The 11,137-nt window shown below is 50.3% G+C and overlaps 1 pseudogene; it reads right to left on the bottom strand.

Annotated features, from left to right (window-relative positions):
• Positions 1-1,650: 1,650 nt before the first annotated feature.
• On the bottom strand, positions 1,651-6,403 carry LOC103607909 (annotated as a pseudogene).
• Between the last annotated feature and the right edge of the window lie 4,734 nt (positions 6,404-11,137).

Below are 11,137 nucleotides of genomic sequence, written 5' to 3'. Positions count from 1 at the left end.
TCTGAACTGGCCCAACCGCTGTGAAAGCTGGAGCCTATGCAGAGGGGAGTGCAGCAGGTGACGCAGACCCCTTGTGGCCTGGGAGAGTCCAAGCCACAATCCATTAGGATTTAGAACCTCTTCTAAGATTCAGTTGGGGCACGGTGAGAGAACAGGGGAGATGGAGAAGACGTGTGAGGACTGGAACCACACAGAATGACTGAAGTGCTCACTCCCACAACAACAGACCCAAGCACCAAGTTCCCTGCCCTTCCCCCAGTTTGTAGTGAAGAAATTAGGGCTCCTAGACAGGTTCGTGGCCCAGGTCACACAGCTGGGACGTGAACCCATACCTCTGACTCCCAGTAACCATCAGGGCAGCTGCTTTAAGATGACCGTGTGTGCAGCAAGTGGGTATAACCTGTTGCAGCACTTGCTCAAGGCCAGACCGTGACCTCGGATGTCCATCTCACCTCACCTTTGTAAGTTCTCTTCCTTCTCTCTCACCTGTTCAGTAGGTTCAGTGCCTGTCTCACAGGGGGTTGCTGAGCTACTGTGGGGCTCTTGACTCTTCTCATGTATTCTCCCTCCAGTCGTGAGAACATGGCTGGGAGTGAAGTCACAGATTTGGAAGTGAAGGTGGAAGACTTGCTTAGGACTGCGTGATCTGGGCATTCAATCTTTCCTACCGTGTACTGCCACCTCCACCTTCTCTTCCAGGGCCAAGAGCAAGAAAAGTGCTCCTTCCTTCCTCTCCCCTAGCTCCACCTCAGCAACTTGTTTCCTGCGGGCTGAGCCTGGTTTCCCAGAAAGGCAACCCTGGGAACGAGGCTGGGGCAGCAGCGGGCTAACCCGACCAACTCTTCTTTCAGTCAATTCCAGCAGGGTTGTAAATCCAAACCAGTGGTGTGCAGGGAGGAGGTGGGGCCCCAAGTTATAAAGCAAGGCAAAAACGCCCAGCGCTGTTCTGCACTTACCTGGGGGCAGCGGCAGCAGCAGCCCCTGGCCTGGCTCCCTCCCAGACCACCTCCCCGGCCAGCTGCATCTTCTTTGCCCTCGTTCCTCCAGTGAACTGAGCCTCACTGTGGCCTTGGCCTCTCTGAGTTACGAGGGTAGCTGAGCTGCAGAAGCCCCACAGTGGGGCAGGCAGCAGGAACAGTAGGAAAAGCTTAAGCTTTGGATTCAAATTGCTGCAGCCATCTAGAAGCTCTATACCGTTGGGTAGGTCCCTTCATCTCTGAGCCTTAGTTTCCTGATCTGTATTGTCTGGGTATTGCCAACCCCTGGGAACAGTGTGAGAATTACGAGTGAGGCATGTGAAAAGCACCTGGTAAATTCTGACGTTTAGGATGCAGCAATCAACTCAACATTTAACACCTATCACTCACTGTGCCATGCTGCCAAGATAAAGTTTCATGTTGAATAAACTTTTTGTACCATTTATAGAGAGGCAGAGTTTTAAGGATCTCAGGAGCATAAATTAGGCCCTGGCCCCACCGCCTAAGCCACAGCCCATTATCAGCAGCCACTCTGCCCCTCATCCCTTCACATGACGGAAGAGCCTGGAACATGTACTGAACTAGAGTCTTCAGGGCCAGGAAAGGTGGGCCTGCATGAACCTTTCATCAAAGCCAGATCCAGAATGGGTCCTGCACAGAACAGTTCAGTCCATTTCTATTTAAGACAGAAGCATTTATTTTTATTCATCCAAATGGGGAAAATGCAACATGTCAGGGCATTACAGACAAACTGCAGCAGCCAGACAAGAGGGTCAGTCTATGGCAGAGTCCAACATACTCAGCGTGAAGGAGCCACAGTGTGGGCGCTGCCTGCAGGAGCCGGGGCAGCAGGGTCCCTTTGGATGAAGGCCAGGCATCTCCGGGCGAGGCACTGATGACAGTCCACACATGCATGCTGCTGCTTCAACCACACCGAAGGTTTAAAGTTCAGAGTCCTACATGTAATCATGCCCTTCCCAGAGAGGAAGAACAATTCATGGTGGTGCAGTTTCCAATGTTTTTAAACATAATACACAACATAAAGTTATTGCCAAGGACTTTGCACTGCAAATTATACTATTTACATTTGTGTATTCAGAAAAACATAGTTAATAGATACAGATATTTTAAATAGATTACTAAAAACTTGGCCATCACCAGACCAAAGTGACCTACAGCCAGGAGTCCAATGTCATGTGTGTAACTGTGCAGCAGGGAAAAGTTTTCCACCCATGACTATGCTCGGCCTTCTCTGTGCCTCCTACATCCCCCACCCTGGGGCTGAGCAGAGCACCTGACTCCTCAGTGTGAGGGGAGCCCCTTGTTGAATAGCCCAGGGCTTCAGGTCTAGACTGGCTGTACCTCTCACCTCCATCCCAGACAATAGTTCTAATTGGAGTGGGCAAGAAGCAAGTCTTACCAGGCCTGCTTCTCCAGGGACACTGCACACAACATGGCAAGTAGACCAGGACACACAGGAGTGGGGCTGTGGGGCTAGTGGTCTGAGCTCGGCCCCGAGCTAGCCTCTCCCTGGCACACCCTGCCAAGAGCACCCTTGGGACCAGACCCATCAGCCTCACTGTTCCTGGAAGTGTACTTGCCCTAACTATGGATGTCTCTGGAGACCTGTCTCCTGAAGAAGTGGCTAGGCCCCAACCAGCCACTTACAGAGACCAAAGGTACAGCACAACAGGCCAGACAGATGGGTCCAGGGTGGAAGGCCTGAGTTCAAAGATGCTCCAGGGAAAACACAATGAACACTTCTAGGGGCTAAAGTACAGGATGACTGCCCAAAGAAGGGACGATGGCAGGGGATTTGCACCTGGACCAAGCTCTCACTTTACCTGCTTAGGCCCTGGTGTGCTGGAAAAGAAGTCCAACTGGAGGCTGGAGACAGATCAGCAGATAGCCAGAGCCACCCTGGATTCCTGGGAGACGCAGAGAGTCATACCTTAAGGACACCTGCAAGCTGGCTTTCCAGCTGACGGGCCTTCTCCTGGAAAGGTAGTACATAGTAACTAAACACCTCCCACACAGCCATGCCAGGAAAGCTACCTTATTAAGTGACCTGGAGAAAAGCAGTGCTCAGCATCCCTCCTAAGTGGGGTGCAGAGTGAACTCTTCCTGACTGCGCAGGGCCGGTCTGAGCATGAAAGGCTATTGGGCAGGGAAAGGGATGTGTCTAATGGCAGCACTTCTGGGCTGGTGTCAGGTGACAATAGAGGTCCTTCTGGAACTAGGGCTTGCTTGGCTAACTCCAAATCATACCTCATGCCTGGGCTGCCATTCCTACCTCGGAGGTCAGGGCTGTGGCCTGAAGGGGCCAGTGAGATGCCAAATGTACATGAGGACTGCACAGTGACATGAATGTGCCACGGAAACAAATGTTGTCTGAATCAGTGTCCTGCCATTGACCCACCAAGCCAAAATCCCCCTGAAGCCCAAGGGGTGTTTGTGAACAGCAGGAACCCAATTCTCAAGTGAGAGGGGAGGAGAAGGGTTGACAGCGAGATCAAGCCAGCAGAGAGAAAGAGGCTGGAACCCAAATGCAACTTTGTAAATTACAGATGGAGAAGGAACTTCATAAGACAGTCTTCCCAGCTACCTAAAACTCTTGTCCCTTCTCTTGATTCCCACGGCAGCAGAAATATTGTTAAAGAACTTTCTAAACATCATCTGTTTCCCTAACTAGGAAAACAAGATAGGGTAGGCCTGGGCAAGGCTCTAGCTCTGTAAGTGACTTGCGGTGCCTGATAGACAAGAGCCTTCCTGTGAGGCTGGAGCTGTAACAATGACTCACTGCCAGGGGAAAGGCCATACTTGGCGGCACAGACTGAGCTCTACCAAAGTCAGGGCCCAGTCTCCATCTGTGCCAGCTCAAGTTTGTCATTTTCCCTTCCACGAACCCAGAAACTTATCTAGAAAGTGCAAGGAATACTGCTGTCAGAGCCTGAGAGCCACCCCATGTCTCCATGAAAGACAAGAACAGGCAGCAGAATCCGAGAAGCACATCCCCCACAAGAGAGGGAGCCAGACAAGTCTCAAGACAGCAGCCAGCATGCCTCACAGGCACAGCTTCTCAGTGTCTTCCTTCCACATCTCACTTGATTCCCAGAGATTTCAAAACACAACTTCATTGACAACAATCAGCATCCAGTTGCTGAACTTTTCAGTGGTTTCCCACCTCCCCCAGGGTCCAGTGGGCTGTGGTGCAGGCAGGGCACACCTCCCTAACAAGGCCTGCCCCACACCTGGCCAGGCTGTGCTCAGGGCAGTGCTACAGCCTCACCTCCTGCCTCAGCTGCAGGCGGCCAGAAGCATCACAGGCCGTGTGGAAGGTGGGCTCTTTGGCATCACACAAGAGGCCACGAACTCCAAGCTGTGGGGCCGTGGGCAAGTGCCTTCCCTACTCTGAGCTGCATGTGATCCTCGCCTACTCACAGGGCTGCTGGGGGCTTCACTGAAACAGCACCGTGGAGGCACTCGCACTAGGTCTCCTTTCTCCAACCCCCACCCACCCTGTCACCACATTCGCTGTGCTCCTGTCACTACATGTCAAAAGCAGCCCTCCTGACTTTTGTTCATGTCAAAGGAGAGTGGCAGCAGCTCACATCCTGGAACCTCACGGTGGTAACTCCCTTCAACCTGCCTAGAAGCCCCTCTGAGGGAAAATGCTTTGGAGAACTCCATCACCCCAGCCACACGGTGCACTCCCTGGGGCAGGCACCATGTCGGCTTCACCTCAGTCTCCTGCACCCAACGTGAGGCCCAGCCCAGAGCAGTTTGTGATACACCTGAGCAGTATTTGCTTCAACCTGCCTTAGGAGTTTGTAGGCTTCTGGAGAGTGGAGACCAGCGTCTCTGCCTTTCTGAAGGCCTGCCCTGTGTGTGGACCTGGCACGGGCACAAACGAAGCCAAATCTGGACTTCATCACGCTTTCATGACACAACTAGACTCTGAACCAGGAGAGCCTGTCCCTACCATTTTACCCTCACGAACCAAGGCCCCAAGCCAAAACAAGATTTGAGATAGAATGTTTCATTTGTCTTGCCTTTTTAAATGATCTTTATGATAGCAGAAGAGAAGAAGCCTGAAGATGGAAGATTCTATCAAGCTCTGTTATGCCAAAAATAAAAGTTGGGCTCTCATTGACTCACTAAAGCCAGTAGCCAGCAGAACCATCTAACTCTCTGGGCCTCTCTCTCCTACTCTAGTACTAAGAAGCAACCAGTCCCTTGGCTAAGAAGTCCATTAAAGTGGAAGGTATAGTTTGTGACCACAGACATGATCTTCCAGAACCAGAGGGCCATTTCTAAAATGCATTCGTGATCACTTTACTCTCCCAAGCACACTCACCCCAGGCCCTTCACAAGCTGACCCCATGTGCCTGTGCGACCTCACAGAAGTTCACAGTGTTCGACATAATCTCATCCGTCACCTGCGCCTGTTCCCCTCCATGGAGCAGCCATCCCCCTCCTCCTCTTCTCAGACTCCCCTCCAGAGCTGCCTCCTTCCTAAGGCTTTCCTGACTTACCTCAGCCCTTCTCTGAATCCATATCACCTTGGACTTGACTGAGTCCCATCCTGTATTTCACTCGATAGCCACCTACTGTCATTCAAAACAGTTCCATCTGGGCAGGACCATACCTTCCTCATCCTCAGTGCTCACACAGAAGAGCTGTTCAGGAAGACTTTGTGGAAGGATGGATGCGTGCAGTCAGCAGATGGGAAGGAAGTTTCTAGTCATGATTAAGCCAAAAGGTAAGCAATCTCTACAGTCTAAGGCAGGGGTTGGCAAAATATGGCCCACCGTTCTAGTAAGTGAAGATTTAGTGGAGCACAGCCATGCTCATCTGTTTACACACTGCCTATGGCTGCTTTTGTGCTAGGGTGGCAGAACCGAGTAGTTGGTACTGAGACCTTACAGTTCATAAGCCTGAAATGTTTCCAGTCTGGCCTGTCATGGATAGTTTTGCTGACAGCAGGCCTAAGGTAGTGCGTCCCATATATCTCCCACTAACACACAGGTGAGATCTGTGTGGCCTGCTGGGGTAAATGGACAAGGCCACTCTGCAGTTAGCGAGACCTGGCCCTACAGTTCTTGCCACCCAAAGCCTGGTGGGATCAGTGTCTCAGTAACCTTTAACCCTTTCAAAGCTCTGACCCACAGGCTCAAAACCACAGCTGCCTCTTGAGCTCTACTCCCCAGCAGAGCTACAGAAATACAAAGGTGCATAAACCCACCCTGACTCCTCGGGCCTCCTGCCCACCTGTCCATGAAAAAGTAGAGGTGGCAGGGAGACAGACACAAAGCTGAGGCCCAAAGCAAATCCTCCAGTAATCTCACAATTTCATGGTTTTTTCCTCCTCAAAGAACTATGTAAACAAAGTTATACCTTCCTACCAGTGGCTAAAGACCATGTTCCACAGATGCTGAATCCACTGAGCTCCAGCCCTTGCCCAGGTGAAAAGATCAAAACTGACTTTATTTAAAATGCAGAAGGCCTCAGCATGAATGAACAGACTGGAAAGGCCAGCCTAGTAGAAGATCAGGGCAAGGGTTAAGATGCCAACTGGCCACAATCCTTGTAGTGGACTGAATTACATACCCCCCAAAACTCACTGAAGCTTGAATTGTGTTCCCCAAGTTTTATGTATTAGAAACTTAGCCCCCATTGTGACTGTTAAGAGGGTGGGAAGCCCTATTATGGTAATTGAAAGGTGGGGCCTTGAAGAGGTGATTGGATTGTAGGACCATGTGGTAGTGAATGGATTAAAAATGGTGGTCAGGGGCGTGGTTCTGAGGGCTTTAAGAGGAGAGTGAATAAGGTTAGTCTTTCTCTGCTCTCTCTGCTTCCACCATCTTGCAATGTGAGATCCCTGGGTCACTGTCGCCACCACCAGATGGACTTAGGACTTCCCAGCCTCAGAAACTCTAAGCAATAAATTTTGGTTTTCTTTATAAATCACCCAGTTCCAGGTATTTTGTCATAAGCAACAGAAATGGACTAATACAACCCTGTCCACCCACTGCCAGTGGAGACACTTCCTGGAGAGCACGAGCAACAGGGAGCTGGGCCCACCAAAGCCCATTTCCTAGCACCCAGGAGATGTTCTGGCTTCGTTCCAACTCCCCTGCCCTCTGTCAGCGTCTTCCTCCCTTCCTCATCTTGGTCAGAGGCACACTGTTCTCTCCCAGGCCCACAGAACCGCGGCCTGGGAGAAGTGCTCTGGCAGGCACCCTCCCCCTAATGGGCACAGTTGTTCCCTGGCCCACGGCTGCTCAGCCCAGCACAGGGGCCTGGCCAGTGAGGAGACTCCACACTGTGTCTCCGTCTCTGCGGCAGCTCTCCAGCAGCATCCAGCAGCCTCACCTGCATCCCTCTTCCTCTGGGCAGCAGACTCTGATTCTGGTCCTTGGCCATCCAACTGTCCAGATCAACCCTCCAGAATCCTCTCACCATCGTGGGTGATGGTAATCACTGAAGGGCACAGCATCCACAGCCATTCACAATGTGGCCCCTAACTACACATCCTACCTGCCACTGCCCCTGCTAAGCAGCCCACCCCCACCCCAAGTGGGTCGTGCTCTTTCTGAGCTATCTAGGCTCCCCTTCTGAGATCCCCTCCCAGTCCCCTACTGGACAAACTCCTGTCCACCTCCACATCCATCTCAATGGGAAGCCTGGGCCACTTCTGTCAGAACCTCTGTAATTCTTTGTACGTTCCTCAGCTCGAAGCATTTCTCTTCCTGCGTGTCAGTCTCTTCAAAGACCTGGCTCCTCTTCTGGACTGAAGAGAAGACCTGGGAATGGGCCTGCCAGCCCCTAGGCCTGGGTCGGCGAATAATATCCCTATCGGGGAGGTCACAGACCAGCTAAAACATCTGTCCCACCCCAGATGGTGGCTTTTACTCTGTTCAGATCCCTTGAGCGTCCTTCTCCTCCCTGCACTCTCCACCTTGGTCAATGGTTTCACCTTCTACTCAGTTGTCCAAGCTAAAAATCTTGATATTTTCTCCAACTACTCCTTCTCCCCCATCACAGAGTCTGGTAAAAAGTAGCAGGTGACAGTGTTTTCTCAATAAATCCATGTGCCCAAGAAGGGAGAAGTGTGGCAATGTCACCATTCACATCAGAGTTCGGTCCAAACTGACATTCCATGGAGGAATTTCCTCTTCTCTATCCAAATGATTGGCTTCTTGTTTGCATGTACCATGACAGTACCATGGAGCTCACATCTCAGCCACCTGCCTTCCCAAGGCAGCTCAGTCTGTCATCATGGGAGGCAGACTTTAGCTCAAATGGCCGAACTGGCTTCCCATAACTGTCTTTACCCTTCTGGAAACACATACAATATAATCCCTAAAAATAGCTGATGTTCTCCATGTTCTCCCCAGGTCTTCCCTTCACCAGCCTCAACATCTTGGTCCTTTGATCTCATTTCAAGGTGCTTTCAGCTTTCCTGAGTTCCTTAGGTTCCAATTTCTCATACGGTGCCCACCTATTTCCCTTAATGTAGCTCCAACGGCATGAGGGATTTTAGAAAGCTTAGCAACTTCTGAGACTATCCACATGACAGAAGGATCCATGGAGATCCCAGCATCAGAGCACTCTAAAAAAGTGCATCACTGTGGGGATGACCCCTTTGCACATGGTGAAGGCCTAGCCAGCAATAGATGGAATGTGGGTGACGCTGAACATAAGGGCACCCTTCCAATAGCACATCCTCTCCCCTCCTTCCAACCCCTGAGTACCTCTCCAAATGGCAGTGACTGAGTTTGCACTTTATTATAGGGTTCAGTTAAAGTACAGAAAGATGGTCTATGGAAATAGACCTGCCTGGGCAGCTGGCAAAAACCAGACTGCCCAGCCCAGGGCTGACCAGTCAGTCACCTTGCCCAGGAACAAGCTAACAGTTCTTCCAAAGGAGCCAGAGAAAGAATGAGCCCAAAAGGTCTGGACTTTTGGGGGGCAGGATAAGGGTCAGGGAAAGGTGGGTTGGTTTTTGCTTCTTTTGTTTCAAGTTACACAGGATATAGGCCAGAAGTCTGGAAGAAAGGTGAGTGAAGTGCATCCCAGAGCTGGGTAGGCCCTGATACCAAATGGTCTTGGAAAACAGGATAGCCATTGGTGTAGACAAGTAATACAAGCCACCAGCACTGAGCACAACACTGTCAGAATGTGTGGGCTCTGCCACTAAAAGCTGTATAATTTGGGGGCAAGTCATTTTATCTAAGACTCCATTTCCTCATCTGTAAAAAGAGAAAATTTCTAGATCCCACAGTTGTGGTGGAGTTGAAAACTCATCCCTAAGAAAGGCCTTCTGTTAACTCTAAATACAGTGTAAGAAATGTTATGTCTTCTGTGTGGTTAAAAACTCACTAATTAGGAACCACAATGTTTTTCCACAAGCAAGCGTGGTGGTTTGGAGAGATCTCTGGGCATCAATTTCCTTGTCTGCAGAGTGGGAACAACAACCAGGCACTGCTACTTCTCCAAGACCTTCCGGTGAAGTAGGAAATGGAATAATGAATGGGAAAGGGCTCTGCACAGTGCTGTGTTCTACACGTGCCAGGCACGCACTCTCCCTCATGGGTCAGTGCTCTAGAACCTGGACCAGTCAGGTTTAAAAGAAGGTCCCTCCTTCTTGCTCCCCTCTAGAATTATGGCAGGATGCTCAGAAAAACTGCCAATTGCCAAGGAAGATGATGCCTTGGGGTGGGTGAGGAATATCTTTCTCTGAAAAGTATTCTGCATTTATCCTCACACCCACCTACCCCTAAGACCCAGCTGCCATTAATCAGCAAAGGAGCTGCTAAAGTGGTTTGTGGCAGCAGGAAACTGACAAGTTCAGCAGAGTGGCTCATATGCAGCAATTTCGAGACCCCACAGCCATCCAGGCAGGGCTCACCATGCACGGGGCCCAACTTAGAGGGAAGACAGTGAACTCCAGGCTAGCCACCTGCCCTGAAGCCACCTCTAAGGGAGACTCCTGGCAAGGAGAACAGGCCTCTGCAATCTGCTGCCCCCATCTCTGGTTAGCACTTGCTCAGGGACACCTCCCTACACTAACACACCAAACTTAGGCTGTTGCTCTATCACGCCCCTCTTCTTTTTACCCAATGAGCCAACACCTCACCAGCCTTCCTTCAGAGTCTGGCTGAAATCTTTGAAGCCATCCCCATCACCTTGTCAGGCCAGGCAGACAGCATGCACTTGGAAAACATAAACTAAATGAAAACATGCACCTTGGTTTCTCACTGATAATCAAACGGAAAAACAAGCTTTAAATATAAAACTTTCCTCTGCCTATACAGGCACATTACAGTCTTTCGGTCTATCTTTCTGGTTTGTTAGACAATCTTTTACAACCCGTCTAAAAGAAAATTTCCCTATTTTCAGCCAGGCTATCTGGTCTGGGATAACCTCTAGTCAGAGGGCCTAGATTCCAGCACAGCCCATCCCCTTTAATCCCAGCCTTTTAATCCACAGCAGTAGAAAGAGGCTTTGGCATTGAACAGAGCTGGGTTCCATTCCTGGCTCTAGCATTTCACTTGGAGTGTCAGTTTTTTCATCTGTAAAACAGGAATAAAACCACCTTCCAGAAGGTGGTTTGATAATTAAGAAGAATGTCCAAGTTCCTGGCGCACATAAGATACCAATTTTGGCATTTCTCCTTCCTCTCCTATTCCTGCTGCTTCCATCTGCGGCTCCCCCAGCCCAAAATGACCTACACTGAATGTTACCGTTAACTTAATTACCTGGGGCACTTGGCTGACACCTGAATGCAGAATCTGAACTATACAAGCAGATCAAGGGAGAAGAATCTGAAACAAAGCAGAGAGATGCCAGGCTCACTGGCAAAGCTAAGACAATGTCCTGACAGCGGCTAGGCTAATCCATCCCCTCCTGCTGGCCACAGAGCAGCAGAAAAAGATGACTCTGGATCACATATCTCCAGCAAGCGTATGCTAGTCAGACCAGTTTAAGCTGCCTGGGCAGGTGGTGGCAATCTTCTGCCTACGCAGCAGAGGCAGCACAGGTCATCTGCAGAAATGGCAAAGTTCTGCCAAGAGAGACAAAGACCTCCTTAGAAAGAGCAAGTAATTAGGATATTAACAACTGATTGGTCAAGGCAAAAAAAAAAAAAAAAAAAA

The sequence above is a fragment of the Galeopterus variegatus genome, unplaced genomic scaffold (genome assembly GCF_000696425.1).
Source record: "Galeopterus variegatus unplaced genomic scaffold, G_variegatus-3.0.2 Scaffold7836, whole genome shotgun sequence".
Lineage (NCBI taxonomy): Eukaryota > Metazoa > Chordata > Mammalia > Dermoptera > Cynocephalidae > Galeopterus > Galeopterus variegatus.
Note: the sequence above shows the minus strand (reverse complement) of the source record. Positions and strands in the feature narration are given on the sequence as shown.